Consider the following 19914-nt stretch of genomic DNA (forward strand, 5'->3'; position numbering starts at 1 on the left):
CTGTGCTGTGGTACTCACTTCAGGTTTCAAATGAATTGAACTCTACTGGGGGATACTGAAGGGAGAAAATGGGGTAAATTCACTGATGATATGGTGGTATATTTAATTCACGTCTTCCCTTATTTAACTGCTACTATTTACTTTCCAGAGGTGTTTTTTGTTGGTTTGTTTTCAAATAGCCATTCCATGCATTTTGGGATTTTTTGTTTGTTTGTTTTGTTTTTATTTTAGGATTTATAGTCATATTCAATGGGAGAGAGAGGGTACCTTGTGTTTACAACATCTTGCCAGGAACTCTAGACCTAACCCATTTCATTTAATGTAATAATGAATATGCTCAGCCCTGGCGGGTTTGGCTCAGTGGATAGAGCGTCGGCCTGTGGACTGAAGGGTCCCAGGTTCGATTCCGGTCAAGGGCATGTACCTGGGTTGCAGGCACAACCCCAGTAGGAGATGTGCAGGAGGCAGCTGGTCGATGTTTCTCTCTCATCAATGTTTCTGACCCTCTATCCCTCTCCCTTCCTCTCTGTGAAAAAATAAAAAAAAACAAAAAAATATATTTAAAAAAACAAATGAATATGCTCAGATTTAGGTTGACCATTTATTTTACTATTTAATGTCTGTTTTTTCTAGTCAGTTTCTGTTCATCTGCTACTCCTTTCCTGCCTTCTTTTGGATTATGTGAATGTATTCTGGCATTCCATTGTAATTTATCTGTTGACTTTTTGGCTATATCTTCTTATATTATAGTGCTTGCTCTAGGGATTAAAATATATACATATCTAATTTTTCATGGTGTATTTAGTTAACATATTACCATTCCAAATGAAATATAGAATCTTTCCAGATATATAGGTGTATATTCCTTCCTACTTTATGGAAATCCACACTAGATTGTTTTATATTTGCTTTCAATAGCTACACTTACTTTTTAAATATAAAGGGGGGGGGAATAGTTTATTTACTTATATATTTGCCATTTGCTGTTCTTTTTTCATATGCCCAGTTCCTAATTCACATTATAAAATACTCCAATCTACCCTAACCTCTAAATCTAATATGTTTGGGAGATTTTGCTTTTGTTGTTGTTCTATTTGTTTTATATTGAATCTTTTTTTTTTTTAGACTAAGCTTGCCATAGGAAAAAAGTTTTGTTTTTGCATGAAATTAGTATCCTTCACTTAAGTTATTTTTTCATCTTAAGATATCAGAGCCAAAAGCACTTAAGAAATAATGATATCTTGGTCCCTCAGTTGTTAGATAAGGGCATCTAAATTCAGAAACAGGGGAAAAAACATTTTTGGACAAGAAAAACTAATAAAAGTAAAAAGGATAGGCCTAGTACTTGGTATTCTGAGTTCAATAATTTTCTTGTGATATATCAAGGCTTTTCTAAAAAATGGGTGAGAATCCTGAGATTGTCGAGCTGTAAATCAAGATATTCTTCTGATGCCCTTACTTAGTCTCTTCCTAAAATCATGACATCTATAGAAAGAAAGCTAGTAAAATTCCTTAGTTTTTCTAGAAATTAAGGAGAAAAGGCCACTATATTTATTTTGTTATATTTTACAAAATAATATATTGAAATTCTTAAAATGCCTCATTTATTTCTCTAAGATCATCTTATCGGTATCAGCTAGAATCCTACTTTTCATAAAAATGTGGGTGATATTGAATTATGTTAGCTGAAGAATAGTAACATTTGCCACGAAGTGACCAAGCCCTTCGCTGGAAGGAACACAGTCATCTTTTTAATTGTAAACACCATGTGTTCACTTAAAACACTAATTAAATGCATCATCTACTCTTACACATAGGTTTATCATCTTTTTTTTTTTTTTTTTCTTTTTTTTTTTTTCTTTTTTTTTTTTTCTTTTTTTTTTTTTCTTTTTTTTTTTTTCTTTTTTTTTTTTTCTTTTTTTTTTTTTCTTTTTTTTTTTTTTACCATAAGGAAGGTTGTGTGGGCAGTAGAAAACCATTGCTTTGGATAAATTTGAACTTGAATCCCAGAGCTATTCACAAACGTTTTGATCTTGGGCTAGATACCTAACTGAGGCTTAATTTTCTCACCTGTAATCTGAGATGAGCTATCGTCTAAACTCAGATGAGTTAGCCTATAACAATCTTTGAATAAAAGTTCTTGTGCTCGTCTCTGTAGCACATCTGTAAATCATATTAGAGAATGAGTCTATTATTGTATAATATGGCTGTATAATATGTCCACATTAAAAGTCACTGCATCATAAATCAAAAAACAACTTGTTTCCTTAATCATTCCCTATATCTGTCACATCATCTATTTCCTTTCACACTTTGACTCTGATAGGCAACTATTTTTCTATTTTAGAAGTCAAGATATAGCAGAAACTTTTTGTTATCATGGTCACATACAAATCCTACCCTAGAGAGATTAAATGTAGATTCATTAGGCTGCCACATGACTGGATAAATTCCCTTATCACTAGAAGAATTCCATTATTAAAAATTACTAATTGTCAATAATCATTGTGTAGAAAGAACACACAAGTATGTTGAAATTTAATTAAGCTAAGCAAATAAGACAGATTTTCAGTAAAGGAAAAATAAGCAATTTCTTTATTAATTTATTTAATAGAAAATAACTTTTTCAAAAGAGCCCTTTTAATTGTGAGTATATTCTATTGATTAACCTAAACAGCCAACTGAATGTGGTAAAAAAAATATGGATATGAAAACTATACACTATCACTTTGTATATGTACCTACTCCTACACTGGGTGGGATGCAGATATGGCAGCATAGTTTACCACTGGGTGTGTGCATTTTGGTTAATAAGTACACAGGATAAATATTAATCCTTTACATTTTACTAAGCTTTACAATTTTAAGAACTTTTACCTGAGCCATTACATTGAATAGAATAACAACTCTAAGGTAACTAATATTAACCCTCATTTAACAGATGAGGAAATGAATATGAGAGTCTAATTGACTTGCCAAGTCAATTAAGAAGTAGAATTGAGATTCAAATTTGTGTTTCTGACTCCATAAATTTAGAGTAAGAACATCACACAGTGCTTTGTAAACATCTCTTTATGTTTTCCTCCCCTGAGAAATTGAGCTTCAAGGGACACAGCATCATTCCATATTCAATTCTGTAAACCCTCTTCCCTAGTACGATGCCTCATATGTGGTAAATATTCAATAATTTATTCTGAAGTTCTAGTTGTAGTTCTAGTTTTCAGCTTTTAGTTACTTTAGTCACTTCAATTTTTTAAGCCTCAGTTTCCTTATTTATAAATGAAGAGTAAGATAGTATGGTCTCTGAGACAGTTGCCAGATAAAAAATCTCATTATTCTCTATCTTGAAGACGAACCAACATTTTTTTTTTATTTCAGAGCAGGAAATAAAATCTATACAGTACAATTAGCAAGGTCCAGTAAGCAATGTTTTTGGAATCCATTGGAAGTCCAATTAGTTCTTGATAGGGTTGGTGGATGTATAACATAGTAATTTTCATTAGGAAATTCAATAGACAAGTCTTTGATGAGACTTGTACTCTCATCAAAGTTCTGCTACCACCTCTCTCCAAAAAACATATCATGTAAACATTTTTATAAGTTAGAGAAGTAAAAATGATTCTGGCAGATGTGGCTCAATTGGTTGGGCACTGTCCCATGCTGGTTTGATTCTAGCTCAGTACACATGACTGGGTTTCAGGCTTGATCCCCATGTAGGGGGCCTGTGCAGGAGGCAGCCAATAGATATTTCACTTTCACATTGATGTTTCTCTCTCTCTCTCCCTCTCCCATCCTTTCTATCTAAAAATAAATAAATAAATAACAGGAAAGACTAAATTAAGCCAAATTTTTTCTTTACAAAAAGAAATATTTAATACAAGTAGAAGAGGCTTTGTTAGAATGGGTACTAAATGTGGGATCGTAAACTAGCAAGATACAAAATCATTTATTTGAATCTAATCTGTTTGGTCATGCCAAAGAGTGTCATTAAAAATCATATATCATACCATTTCTGTTGACTTGCCCTTACTGTTGTATTCATGAAGGGTTTAGTCTCCTGAGATCGATCAATTAGAATGTCTGTAGGGTTGGTGGATGCATAACATAGTAATTTCCATTAGGAAATTCAATAGACAAATATCTCTTATCAAGTTTGCTCTGAGTCATTTAGCATTATCTGAGTTGGCAGCAATGAAAAGAAATGTGTGTATAACATTGGACAAGTCCTATATTCTATCAAAGCTTATGTGAGACAGCAAACTCACTCATGATTAGCATATACTTACGTCCCCTTTTAATTAATCCACATGTGCTTATATCACTAGGATATCATTAAGAGCAAATGATAACCCCTAAGTAATAAAAATTCTGAAAATGTCTATAGTAACATCACAATAACTGAGTTTTCAGGGCAAACTACCACACAAAAATTAGGAGAGAAAGACATACCCAGAGAAATGCAGTGTTTGAGATCTGCCCACCTGGAGGAGAAGCAGCTAGAGCCATAAATTGTCAGGGAGAAAAGTGCTCACTTTGGGCAAAGGGGAGTGGGGGAGGGGGACTCCGGAGCTGCCCCCTGGTGGTCAGTGTGCTTTCACAGGGAGAGCACTGCTCAGCCAGAAGCCAGGCTCACAGCTGGTGGGGAGTCACCCTAAGCCATCAGTCCAACATCCCCCAAGGGCTCTCAGACTGGGCTGAAGGACACCCCCCCCCCGCCCAAGTGCACAAATTTCATGCACCAGGCCTCTAATTATATATATACTAGAGGCCCATTGCAGGAAGATTCCTGCAAGAATAGGGCTTCCTGCGGCTGGAGCAAAGCAGAGAAGGGAGCAAAACCCACTGAGGTGAGCTTTGTTCCCACCCCCAGCCGCTGTGGCTGAGTTTGCCCAAAACCCCCTCACCCCCAGCCAGCTTGGTGGGTTTGCCCAACCCGCCCCCAGCCACTGCTGCTGGGTTTGCCCAACCTGCCCCCAGCTGCTCCCTCTGGGTTTCCCCTCCAGTTCCCATCCGCTGTGGCTTGGTTTTCCCCCCCGTCTCCCATGCTGGGTTTGCCCAACCCGCTCCCAGCCGCTCCCCCTGGGTTTCCCCTCCCGTTCCCAGCCACTGTGGCTGGGTTTGCCCTCCTGCCTCCCACCTCCTGCCTCCCGCCTCCGCAGCCTTGGCTCCTTTATTGTGTCCGCGCAGCCTCTACTTTGCTCCCTTCGGTAGCACTTGGCTTCCATGTTGTCTTCAGTCTTTGCTCAGAGCCGGTATATGCAAATTAACCGCCATCTTTTAGCTTCTATAATTGAAACATTATATCTTTTGGAGCTGTTGCTTCAGGAGCTCAGAGCTGGGCAGCGGCAGGTGGGGAATATTGGCTTCCTCCATTGCCGGGGCAACCAAGCCTCCTGTTCGCCGCCATCTTGGTTGGCAGTTAATTTGCATATTTCCCTGATTAGCCAATGGGAAGCATGTTGGAGGTATGGTTAATTACCATGTTTGTCTATTATTAGATAGGATATGTATATATATATGAGAATTGGGAAAATGTGAATACTGAATGAATATTTGATAATAGTAAGGAGTCATCTCTTTTAGATGTGATAATGGTACTGTGTTTATATCTAAGAAAAAGTCATATTTTAGACTTGCCTAGTAAAATATTTACAGATTAAATTATATGATGTCTGGAATTTGCTTTAAAATAATCCCAGGAAGATGGAACAAGTGAAAGTTATATATAATCCATGACTAACAATAAGCTGGTAATTTTTGAAGATGGTTGATAGGTACATTTAAGACCATGATACTGTCTAGTTTTAGCAATGTTTAAAATATTTTATAATTAAAAGACAGAGATTGTTAGAATAAATGCAAAATAGAAAAAAATCAAGATTCAATTATAAGTTGTCTATAAAACACTCACTTTAAATAAAAAATCTCAGATAGGTTAAAGTAAAGGAATGAAGAAAGATATAGCATGCTAACACTAATCCAAAGAAAGCTGGAGTAGCTGTATTAATAAACTGACTTCAGAACAAGGAAGACTACCAGGAATAAAAAGTGGCATTACACAATGATAGAGTAGTCAATTTTCCAAAAAGACCTAACAATCCTAAATGTATTGTATTCATCTAATAACACAGTGGCAAAATACCTGCAGCAAAAACTGACAGAAGTGAGAATAGAACTAGAAACATTGAGTTTCATTAAAACTAAATTCATGATATTTTCACCTATGCTAGTCACTACTATACCTCCATGCCTATAAAAGCAATTCACATATTCTAGGTTCATAACAAACACCTTTAGTTAGTGAATATTGTACATATATCCTAATATACTGCCCCAATTGACTAGGCATGAATTATATCCAAGACCTAAGTGCTGAGGTATTAACCTTAGAAAGAGTAAAATTTAGCACTGCCTCACTGGGAATAAGGTGAAAATAACTCATACCAAGGAGTATATTAGAGAAAAATGACTAAAGAATTATAACTCTGCTCTTACCATCTAAACTTTGAACTCAATTGGGTAAAAATGCTGTCTTTTTCTACCATTAACAGTAATAAGACCTCAATAAGAAAGTTGATTATGCTAAGTTGCCTCCTTGTACAAAGTTTAATTTCATAGTACATTTTTTAGAAATAAAAACTTTAATAGCTATTTAAAAAGCATAATAATTTATAAACCTAATCATAACAGGTTTGGATTTTTCCTAGGCCTTCTGAATAAAAATATTTCATTGCTCATGGCAGTTATTTGCATTTTGATAAAGGGATTTTTTTTTATCAAAAAGAACTTTGAAAGCTAATGATAAAGAGGAAACTTTGAAACAAAATTTTACATTCTTCAGGCATGTCTTCTAAGAAATCACACTTATTTAAGAAGATTAATTATCTTTTTCTTATTTAGCAATCATGACATCTTAAAGAAACCAAGCTTTTTGGTGAATTAGCAAGTTCAATCCAATGTAATCTTCTCAAAAGAGTGCTGCTAATCACAGAATAAATGCGGTTATAATGATATAGTTGATGAAGTTGGAGCCACCTCTAAAACTTATTTTCAAAAGTATTCTAAGTTGCAGCTCCATATGAAGAAAAATAGACTGTGTAATCTTACTTTAATCTAGCATTACAATATGCGATTGGAGACTCTCAGAATATTAACGTTAATCAGATATACCATCTTAGTCCTCAGATTTAAAAAGAAAGTACTTCTCACACAAATATTTCCTAAAAACATAAAAATATGATACTTTATTAATCAACCTAATAGTTGCATTAGACAATTTCAAAACAACTAAATAATTTTTTACTTAAGATATATTTTTCCTGGGTAAATATCTTTTAGAAGTCCTAAAACCCAGAAAAGTATGGGACAGAGAACTAAACCTTGTATGAGTACATGTTTTTTTGTTTGTTAGTTACTTTTTATTTTTACTGATTTGAGAGGAGGGAGGGAGGGAGGGAGTGAGAGAGAGAGAGAGAGAGAGCGATTGATTGATTTGCTGTTCTACTTATTTATGCATTCATTGGTTGATTTCTGTATGTGCCTTGACCAGGGATGGAATCCACAACCTTGGTCTATTGGGACAATGCTCCAACCAACTGAGCTACCAGGCTGGGGCTATGAGTTCATGTATTTTAGAAATAAAACTGAATAGTATTGAGTGGGTACTTTAATAACAGTAACCAAATTAAGGAGATATTTAGTAAGTTGAAATGTTCCCCAGTGAAATGACAGATTCTGATAGTTATTTTAGAAATATATAAAGCCATTCTTTTTCCTTCAGTATTCAAGACAATATCATTTTTCTTATTTCTCTATATATTCTTTATGCTCACCTTACAAAGACATATGCCTCTGAAGTGCCTAGGCACCATGACTTGTGAAACCCATAATAATATATGTTTTCAAGTGAGACAAAGACTGCCAGTATGCAAAATACAAAAATAAAACTAAGTAAAAGATGTTTTTTAAGAAAAGCAGATATAAGTTTTGCTGGCACTAAGGGGAGGTAGGGATTCTTCCCAACTGTCAAATACCTGCATATTTAAAATTATAAAATACTGTTTTAAACAATAAAGGGCCATTTGAAACTAGAGCAAAATACTATATGTTCAGATTGGCATATTCCATAGTTTTAATACACACTTGTCCACAAATAGATATGTAGATTCTATCTAACCCTATTAAAATTCCAAGGGCATTTTTTGTTGTTGTTGAAAGTAATAAGCTCTTTCTAAAATTTGAATGGAAGAATATAATTAGTGGAATCACACTATCCAATTTTAAAACTTAATATCTTCAATTAAAGTCTTCTATTTTATATAAAAATTAACTCGATTAGATCTTGGATCTAAATGTAAATGTAAAACATTTAATCTTTTAGAAGAAAACATAGGAGAAAATCTCTAATGACTACAGTGAGAAAAAGAGTTTTAGACGTGACACCAAAAGCAAAAAATACATAAAAGAAAAATATCAATAAAATAGGACTTCATCACAATTAAAATATATGCTGGATAAAAAATAGTTTTAGAGAAAGAAGAACAAGCCACAGTATGAGAGAAAATATTTGCAATTTTACATAACCAACAAAGGAATTGTACCCAGATTATATATTTTATTAAAAAAGAAATAAAACTGTCATCTCAACAGTTAGAAAATACATAATTTAATTACAAAATGGAAAAAAATATTTAAATAAACATTTCACTAACAAATCACATATGAATAGCAAATAAATACATGAAAATATGATTAACATCATTAGGCACTAGAAATGCAAATCGAAAGCTCAATAACATCCCTATTAAAATCTCTTCGATAACAATTCTTACTAAATGCTGATGAGCATGTGGAGCAACTGATACCCTGCTGATGGGAAAAGAAAGTGTAACAGCCACTCTGGAAAACGGTTCGGTTGTTTCTTACAAAGTCAAATGTGCACTTACCACATGGCCCACCAGTGCCCTCTTGGATGTTCACTCCTGAGCCAAGGTTGGCAAACTTTTCTGATAAATCGCCAGATAGTAAACATTTCGGTTTTGTGAGGCAAATACCATCTCTGTGGCATATTCATTTTATTTTTTCAACCTGTAAAAAATGTAAAAAGCATTTTTACATTTGCGTGAACATATGTTTTCATTTCATGTGGATAAATAGCTAGAAACCAAATTGGTAAATCACATGCTAAATGCATATTTCTGTAAGAAACTGTCAAATTAATTCCAAAGCAGTCCCACTTTCTGTTCCCATCAGTAACATAATCAATGTAGTAGGGACCTAGTTTCTCCTAACCATCTCCAATACTTGGCATTGTTATTCTTTTTGGTTACAGATATTCTTATGAGTGTGGGTATTACAAACCTTTTGGGTTTTACAAAAACAGGCCATGGGCCAGATTTGTTCTACAGGCCATAGTTTGTCAACCCTGCCCTAAAGAAATAAAAAATTACATTCGCATAAAATTCTGCACACAAATATATCAGTTTTATTTGTAATAACCAACAACTGAAACCAACTCAAATGCTCTGCAATGTTTTCATTTTTAAGCAAATTGTGATACATCCATACAGTGGACTCAGCAATGAAAGAAAAATGTAGAACCAATATTTTGAAACAGCAACTTCCATGGATCTCGAGTTATCTTGAGTGAAAAGGGCCAATTCAAAAGGCTACATATTGTATAATTCTATTTACATAGCATTTGTAAAGTGGCAAAATTATAGTGATGAAGATGGGTGAGGACTATAGGGAGATGTACAGAATGGTGACTACAGCAAATAATACTGTACTGTGTATTTGAAAGTTCTTAAGATAGTAGATCTTAACAGTTCTCATAACAAGAAAAATTATAAGTGATGATGGATGTTAACTAGACTTATATACAAATATGGAATCATGTTATAGACTTAAAACTAATATAATATATATGTCAATTATATCTTAATTAACTAAATAAAAGCAAACAATATGTTATTACAATGTACTATAATAACCAATTAAAATAAAAAGAGTATGTCAATAGATACAGAAAATATAATTTATGCTATTCCATACTACTCATGGTTTTAAAAGGTAGTTTTAATAAACTAGGAATAGAAGAGAGCTTCCTTAATATACTTGATTGTATCTACAAGCTGTTATAAACCAATGTTAGGGGCATTCTCTTTAATATAAATACATACCACTACCCCTATGAACATCATAAACATCATGCTTAAGGTTTTAGGCAAATATATGTGAGTAAGACATCAGTAGAGCTCAATTTAAATCCATAAACCCAGTTTTCCAAGCATTATCCATCTTGTCATCTTCCCTGTTTCCTTTCTTTGTTCTGGTTGTCAATCTTTATGCCTATATTAGTCAGAATCCTCGGTTGCAAGTGACAAATTAGGCCAAAAATAAAAAAAATACTATATATATAGTATTTTTTGTATATACACACATACACATACACATATACATTATCCCCTTAATTGCCATGCGTCCAAAACGGAAACCATCCCCACACGCCTCAGATGCTTATGGCGTACAAAGGGTTAAATATATGAGTATATATAATAGCATATAAACAGTGCTTTACTTCCAATATGTGAATTATATGTTTGAAATACAGTTCTATGAACCAGTCAAGTCCCTGATGTTTACCTTTATGTTATTAATTACTCAACAAGAAGCTTTGCAGCAACCTCAAATGAAAATTGTCAGTTTGAAAGATAGAGTGCCTTAACTGAATGCTTGAATACCCATTTTACATATAAGTAAACTAAGGCTAGAAATCAATGTTAAATAATTTGCCAAGACTACTTGCTGTATTTCCAAGGTCACCCAAGCAGAAGCCATAGGCATGATAAGGCCCAAGACAGCCTAGAACCAACAACTTTGCTCTTGCCAATAGGACCAGGCAGGTCCTAGAAATATCCAACTACAAACAAAGCTTGTGGTCACTCACTTAGATCTGACCTATCTACATTAATATTATACATAAAAAGATAAATTTTTTAAATATATTTTATTGATTTTTTTACAGAGAGGAAGGAAGAGAGATAGTTAGAAACATCGATGAGAGAGAAACATCGATCAGCTGCCTCCTGCACACCTCCCACTGGGGATGTGCCCGCAACCAAGGCACAAGTCCTTGACTGGAATTGAACCTGGGACCCTTCAGTCCACAGGCCGATGCTCCATCCACTGAGCTAAACAGGTCAGGGCAAAAGATAAATTTAATCAACTTTTTTCCCATGAAGTTTGCTGCCTTTTGGGACATCATATACCGACCCTAGGAAGGACTAGGGCTGTCAGGCAGCAACATTTCTTCTGCCTAGAAGTTGGCATAAATCATGACAGTACAAAATGTCAGAATTTGAATTTACAAAGAGGAAATGGCCTAATTTGCAATTTCTTCATCTCAGATATCAGGATGCATCAGTACATTCAATAATTGGTTTGACATTGAATTTCATAACAGAAAGCATCTGGGCTCACTTCCATGGTGACCAATGAGAGCAATTTCTGAAGCTGGGACAAATTATCCTCTTTAATAACAACAGCTGTCTCAATGATCTATAAATGTGTCTTCCCCTTTGGCCTGGAAGAATATTTGTGTCACAGAAAAGCAGAGACAAGGGCATTATGGGAGGTATGACTCTGGTGGAGAACCAACTGTTCCCCATTTATCTTTTTGGTGGCCAATGAGCCTTTATGTGCTATGCAGCTGTTCTTCCCCATCCTCCTGATTAGAGACACCTGCCTGCTGTATACATGCCTTATCATTAGATACATTCATCAGTGTGTGCGAAGTTTTCTTTTCACATTATTTCTCTGTAACCTCAAGGGTAAACCCCTTTTTAGAGACTCAATATATGACAAAACACATTGGAATCTGAATTGAGTCAGGAATAAAATCCCTGGACCTGGACTTTCTATTAGTATGCTATGTATTCTAGGACTAAAGGCTTAAAATGAGAGGGGTTACCTGGATGATCTTACCATGCTAAAGTCTCTCCAACTCTCTTTTTTTGTCCTTAATTTTACAGTGATAGGAGCAAATGCAATAATAAACTACAATTATTAGAAACATCCCTATTATATTGAATCAAAAATTATAAAGAAAACAAATAAACTTCACCATGTAAATGTCTCTTAAATATAACTCTCTAGCTCAGATCCTTTATGGGAAATTTTGAACAATTCTCCAAATTGCTTATGAGAGTTATGACACTACCCCCTGTAACCTTACACATACATTATAAAATGTCTTTCCCACAAATATTGAGCATTTCAGGACAGTGCACTTTCCATATGTTTTTCTAAATTTAACAAATCAATGAATATTAATTAAATCACTGCTATTCTTCCAGCATTAAGATGGTGGTTTTAATAGACAAAGAATAATTGGTAATCATGTTGGGATCTCTTCTTGAACTTATCTGTGGAAAATTGAGCTCCTGACAACATATAACACTGAATATTCCCCCTCCCTCATATTCTTTATAAACTCTATAGCTCTAGTCAACTGGAATAGGTAGGAATAATATTCCTGTCTTTTCTCACCCCTGAATCTAACAAATTTTTGAGGAATTTAAGATGTATTTCAAAAGTCAAAATTTAATCTAAAAGATTGTAGAGAGTAGGAATCATATACTGACCTTTGGAGACTATTTTATAATCAATTTATTGATGTACATTTATATACAACAAAATTCCCATTAAAACTGGTACAATTGTGTGTATGATTTGATGAATTTGGGCAAATATATACAGAAGTGTAACTACCACCATGATGAATATATAGAACATTTCCATCACCCCAAGTGGTTTCCTTGTTATGCTTTGTAGTCAATTCCTGCCCTCCACCACCCTTCTCTGGAAATAACCCCTACAGGCATATTCTAAGGGCTAAGGGCATAAATGTATATAAATTACCTGGCCCTTGTCTCACACAAAGTTCTGATCTGCCATGCCATATTGAAATGTTTTATCTTAATATTGTGAAGTAGTGTTCCCACTGAAAAAGGGCTTGCTCTTTGGTAGCAATGAGGTATAATCTAGACATCCATGCCCTGCGCTTCACAAAACAAGCAACCATGTTGCTTCCACACATAGGGAAGAGCACCATGTCTTTGGGGAGAAACTAGCATCCAAACCCCATCTGCTTGTTGGGTACTAGAACTCAGATGGTTCCAATCACAGCCCGGGGAAAAGAGATACATGGGAGGTAGAGAACATTACCCAGAAAGGCAAGAGTTGTTTATGAATTTGGAGTGGGGCTGAATCTTCAGCAGAGGATGCTTGGAACAGGTTCAGAGACACAGTGAGATAACAAAAGAATGTTCCTCTTTTACTGGTGTGGCGGGTCCAGCATAGAGAGGAAAGGGGAGAATGTAATTTTAGAGCACATATATATGTGCCCAGTGCTACCTGATACTTGACACGTGTTCTTACTTAACCCTTTAATGGCTCAGTGAGTGAGAAACAATAATCACCATTTCTCAGGGAAAATAAAATTGAGTCTCTTAAATAAATTAGCTGTGTTATTTAGGAAGGAAGTGGCAAAATTCATATTTGAAACAATATGTTTTTCTCTAAAGCCTGTGCTTTTAATATTTCATACTAGGCCACAGGGAGCTTCTGTCTCATATTTTCTGTAAGATAAAGGCTTGTATCCATAGACAACAAAATTAAAATGAACAGGAGATATACCAGCAAAGGCCCCAGCAGGAAACACATGGCCTACTCAAATGGAATAATTTAGGAGAATTTAATAAAGGGATGATGTACAAGATATTGGCAGGATTAAGTGAAACCAATAAGGAGCATGAAAGCATCATCAAACTAGTAGCAAGCGGAGACTAGTATCCTATGTGTGAAGGGACAAAAGTAGAAAGCAGATACCAGAATTTGTAGAAAGATGTGGAGCTAGAGGAAAGAAAAGTTCTAGAAGAGGTAAGGGCTTCAGTGAAGGAATAGAGACACTGCCAACCCATCGTTTAGCAGGGTCACGGGAGTAAAATACACCAACCTTACTCCACTCCCATCTTCTAGTGCTTCCCATCAGTCAGACCACCTGGAAGAAGAACTCAAGGGAGCCTTTTAATGCAGTCCTACATTATCTACACTCAGCCAAGGTGTAGCTCAGTGGTAGAGCACATGTTTTGCATGTTTGTGGCACCCAGTTCCAATCCCAACTATAGCTAATTTTTGAAGTAAGAATTTCAATTTATTTCTTCTTGTTTAACCCTTGGCAGGCCTTTCTTCCAATGTTAAATTACTTAAATAAATAGTTTATAATTTACAAAATTATCTACCTTCTGGAAGAGAGAATAATGGAGAGTTGTGGATCCTGATGGGTAAACAGAAACTATAAATGCAAATTGAGCATGGGAAATTGAAGTATTTTTATATACCTAGCCCAATGGCATGTTAAACAAAGAGAAACCTGAGGCTTGGTATCAAGGAACCTCTATCTAGTCACCAAGAACAAAAGAATAACCAAATCAAATGTGGGCTGAACTGTCGTCAAGGTCAGTGGGGCCATCTTTAGAAAATTAAAGAAAAGTTCCTAGGAGAGATTGACTCTAGGTCTCAGGTGAGGGATCAATTTAGTATTAGGGAGTTCTAACAGAGGTCATGGAAGCAATATTAGAGGTAAGCACAGACCAGTCACTTAAGTTATCCCCTTCATTCAGACCTCACTATCTCTTCAGAGAAAATCAGTATTTCCCTTTATTGTGTACTCATCACATTGTGATTTGTTTTTGTTTTATATTTAAGCTACTTCGCCTTTTTTTTTTAATTTTTTCAATTTAAAGTAATATAAATGACTACAAACATTTTGAAAAATAAAGAAAGGTACAAAGAAGGGAACCAGGAGCCATGATCCCACCCCCCAAAGACAATCACTGTTAACACTATTTTCTTGGCATAATTTTACATGTTCAACACTGTTTCATATATAATTTTATTTGCTTATTTTACATACTTGCAATCATCCTTTAAATGAGTAGTTTTCAAAATATGATCTTGATCTACCAGCATAGGCATCACCAGGGAACATGCTAGAAATGCAAATTAGTGGGCCCTATTCCAGGCCTACTGAAGCAGAAACTGGTGTTGAGACTCTACATGCCCTCCTGGTAACATTATGTATGCTGAATTTTAAGAATCATTTCTGCAGACACTATTTTATATTCTATATTTTTTCACTCAACATTATCATATTCACATTTTTCATATCACGATTAACACAATCATTTCAATAACAGTGTAGAGTTTACAATCCTGAAATTATCACTTATATTTATCATTTATAATTTATAATCCTAGGATTTATAACCTGGGAGTAAATAATTCATTTGAAGAGTTGTTCAGGCATTCATTTATTTTGTAATTTGCACTGCATACCTTCTGTGTAACAGATACTAGTGTTCTAGCTGCTATGAATGTAGTGTCAGAAAGAATATTCTACTTAATCATTACTCACTTTGGTTAGTTCCAATTTTTTAAAATATATTTTTATTGATTTCAGAGAGGAAGGGAGAAAGAGAGAGAAAAACATCAATGATGAGAGAGAATCATTGATTGGCTGCCTCCTGCATGCCCCACACTGGGGATTGAGCCTGCAACTGGGGCATATGCCCTAACCTTGAATCAGACCATGACCTCCTGGCTCATAGGTCAGTGCTCAACCACTTAGCCACGATGGCCAGCCGGACCAGTTAGTTCCAATTTTTTTATCATTATAACTAATGATCAAGACAAACACCATTTTAATGTAAATGCTTTCCCCCTTATATTTTAGAAGGAAGGAAATAATATTTAAACAGTTATAAATTTAAGCATCCCACTAGCACTCCTTGGTCCTCAGTATGGGGTGTGCAGGAGGCAGCCAATCAAAGTTTCTCTCTCATCATTGATGTTTCTAGCTCTCGTTCCCTCTCCCTTCCTCTATAAAATCAATAAAAATATATTTTTTAAAAAAGTGAACCTTCCCCCCTCGCCATGATTCTCTTCTCTTTATTAATAAGATTTTTTAAAAACCAGGGACTTAAGTTAGCATGAGAGTCCAATGCTGGTTTTCCCTGTTGCAAAGAGAGAAGATTTAGAAAATCCAGTTAATTCTAAAAAAAGAATTCATTCTTTGCTATTAATGCTGAAAATACAGGGTGTCCCCCCAAAAATGTAAACACACTTTAATAACAGATAGCTATAGATACCATTACATTTTGAAAATGAAATGTATTTTAATACACACTGCCTTTATAATGTATATACATTTTTTGGGGAAACCCTGTATATGTATCACAACTATTTGATGCAATTCTTGCCCAGTTCAGTAATGGTCAAAGCATTTCCATCATTGCTAATCATCAATAATCTTTTATTTCTGATTAAGAGAAGAAATCTGCCATCTCTTTCCTCAGTGCTATTCTCTGCTGTGATTCCCAGTGTATGCCTTGACTAGCAATGTGCCCATTAGTTTCTATGTCATCACACAATCATGGCTAATGGGCCAGAGTGGCTTGATATGAAGAGATTATATTTTATACCACAAGATGAACCTGGAGAATAACATTCCTCTCTGACCCTTTAGACATGGGGTGGAGGATGTCTGACTCTTCCCTCCCTATTTGTGAATGTCTACCCATGGCTAAACAGCTGGTTGACCTAGGACAGGACTAACTTGGCCCATCAAATATAGCTCATGATGTTAAGCCCAAAGGAAAGAGATCTGATTCAGTTTACTCTCTTCTCAAAGGTTTGTTGGACCTTTAACATAAAATAAAGAAAGGCATATCTGTTAAATAATATCAAATAAATGTGTATCTACTTCTTCAAATACTGAACATTTCAGAACAAACATTCCAGAACAAAGAGTACATTATTGGGTATGACTGCATATCTGCTCCAATACAAATAACAAAGACTGAAAATGTTTAAGTATGTTTAATTTATTAACAAATGTGGTTTAAATTATACTTCTATTGGATAGCACAGTTTTCAAAGCTTAATAATATATTTTTGTCCATTTACTTTCTTTATTTTACTTATTTTTTTCCATTAGCATTTATCCCCCTATACACTCTTCCACCTCCACCCACTCCTTACCATCCCTCCACAATCACCACATTGTTGCCCATGTCCATGAGATCTTTCTCTTTTTTAAACAAAAGTGTTTTAATCCCTACACACACACACACAGCATTAGGAATTATCTCACAAAATTAAAAATGGAGAGGAATAGAAACATCAATGAGAGAAAAACATGGATCGGCTGCCTTCTGCATGCCCCTACAGGGGATTGAGCCCACAATGCAGGCATGTGCCTTGACCAGAATCAATCCAGTGAACTGTTGGTTCATGGGTCAATGCAAAACTGCTGAGCCACACCAGCCAGGCTCTTTCTCTTTCTTTCTCTTTTTTGCTTAATCCCTCCCCTCCTCGCCAGAGCTGTCAACTATGAGACTGTCTCTATTTGGCTTATTAGTTCTGTTTGTTCATTAGATTCTATATATGGTCTTTCTCTGACTGACTTATTTCACTTTGCATAATGTTCTCCAAGTCCACCCATGCTGTCAAAAAGGGTAAATTTTCTTCTCTTTATAACTGAGTAGTATTCCACTATGTAAATGTACCATAGCTGTTTTATCTACTCATCTACTGATGACACTTGGGCTGCTTCTAAATCTTGGCTATTGTAAATAATCCTAAAATGGATATAAGGGTGCATATAGTCTTTTGAATTAGTGTTTTGTGTTTCTTCAGATAAATTTCCAGAAGTCAAATTGCCAGGTCAAAGAGTAGTTCCATTTTTAATTTTTTGAGGTAACCCCATACTGCATTCCACAGTTGCTACACCAGTCTGCATTACCATCAATAGTGCATGAGGGTCCTATTTTTTCTACATCTTAGCCAATACTTGTTTGTTGACTTATTGATGATAGCCATTCTGACATGCATGAGGTGATATCTCATTGTGGTTTTAGTTTGCATTTCTCTGATGATTAGTGACATTGAACATCTTATCATATGTCTATTAGTCATCTGTATATCCTCTTTGGAGAAGGATCTATTCAGGTCATTTTCCCATTTTTTATTGGATTGTCTGTTTGTTTGGTGTTGAGTTTTATAAGTTCTTTATAAATTTTGGATATTCAGCCCATACCAGATGTATCCCATTCAGTGGGTTGTCTTTTCATTTTGTTGATGGTTTCCTATGCTGTGCACAAACTTTTAAATATTTACTACTTTAATTTTTTTGTTATTTTGAAATAAAAGACCCATCCTCGCCTCTCATTCCTAATCCCTGGAAAGCACTAATCTCTTCTCCATGGCTATAACTGTCATTTTGAGAATGTTACACAGATGGAATCACACAGCATGTGACCTTTTAAGATTGCTGTACTTCACTCAGTATAACATTTTTTTTCTATTTTATTTTTGATTATGTGTTTCCTTGATTTTTTTCCTTTGTTGATGTATAGTAGCTTTGAATTTTGTAGTGATTTTATTTCTTTGAGAGTTCTGCTGCTGCTTTAAAGATTAGAAGGCCCTTGTACCTCTAGAGTTTTGGTAAATATATATTATTTTTTTAAGCTACAGTATGGCTATTTATTTGTTGTTTCATTTAACTCAAATTATTTGAATCTTGTTTTAGTCATTGTGTAATTTTTTTTTCAATATTGGACCTAATTGTCCCAACATTGTATTTATTTATGCATTTTTTGAATCCTTCTTATATGTGCCCTGCCCAGAGATCAAACTCACAACCTTGGTGTATCAGAACAATGCTCTAACCAACTGAGCTACCTGGCCAGGGCAGTAAGTACCATTCTTAAGTGAAGATTGAATTTAATTACAGAACGTAGACAATTATTTGAGCAGTTATTCACTTGCAGGCTAGAAAACAGTATTTAAGTAGATTCTAAAGTCGACCTTTGGAGAATTGATTGTGAACTTCACTCTTGAAATGATGGCTAAATAACAATCCCTTATTAACTGCTGCCTAGAGGTTTACTTTTTAATCTCCTGAACTAGCGATAAAATGAAGATTTGATTTAGAGATTTAAGATCAGGCTGTAGACTATCTGCAGCTAAGGTGAAAAAGTGTCAGAAAACAGGGAGGCTTGGGTCAAATGGTAAAAACACAATTTAGTTGCTGACCAAGAAGATGGGCTGAGGAGACACTTTTGCAGCTAAGTATGTTTGAGATAATTTACCCTCCACGGATGGATGACTGGGACACTCCTCAATAACACTTAATGTTTTTTCCCTGAAGGGCAGCAGAGCACTGCCTTACCCTGATGTGTCCTTTTCTTTCCACAGTGAGAGCAGAAACTCAATTACTTGAGTATTTAATGTTGACCTTGTGTTGCTTACATGATGGATACTTTTCTGAGGGTTGTGGAAAAGGAGAATGTTTTAATGACCACAACCACTAGACATGTTGAAGAGAAAATCCTGAGGATAAAAACCTCTCAAGCATCAGGTCAGAGCTGGATATGGGTCATAGGGTTAAGCTACCAGTCTTAGGTCTGTGTTCTGGGCTTGCCACCAACTTGTAGAGTGACATTGGACAAGTACCTTTACCTCTGAGTCCCAATTTCTCTATTTGTAAGCCTCAAAAGGTGTATGTACAAATGGCCTCTCTTGGCTCATGCTTCAGATTTTCCTAAAATCTCTCAAACAAGCAGCATCTGGCCCCAGAATACCCCGAACCTCTCACTATGTGGCCCCAGGCTCAGGACTGGCAGCAGCCAGCCATAGTTCTCAGCTTGCCCTCTCCTGGAACCTCCATTCCCAGTACAAGTAGCAGCCATCTTCATATCTCACAAAATAGAGTATCCTTCTATTCATGTTCTACTCCCTTTGTCTGGTACTAGGGAATTACTAAGGTAAACATAAATGTGAGTTTGAGAG

Source organism: Myotis davidii, unplaced genomic scaffold (assembly GCF_000327345.1).
Source record: "Myotis davidii unplaced genomic scaffold, ASM32734v1 scaffold576, whole genome shotgun sequence".
NCBI lineage: Eukaryota > Metazoa > Chordata > Mammalia > Chiroptera > Vespertilionidae > Myotis > Myotis davidii.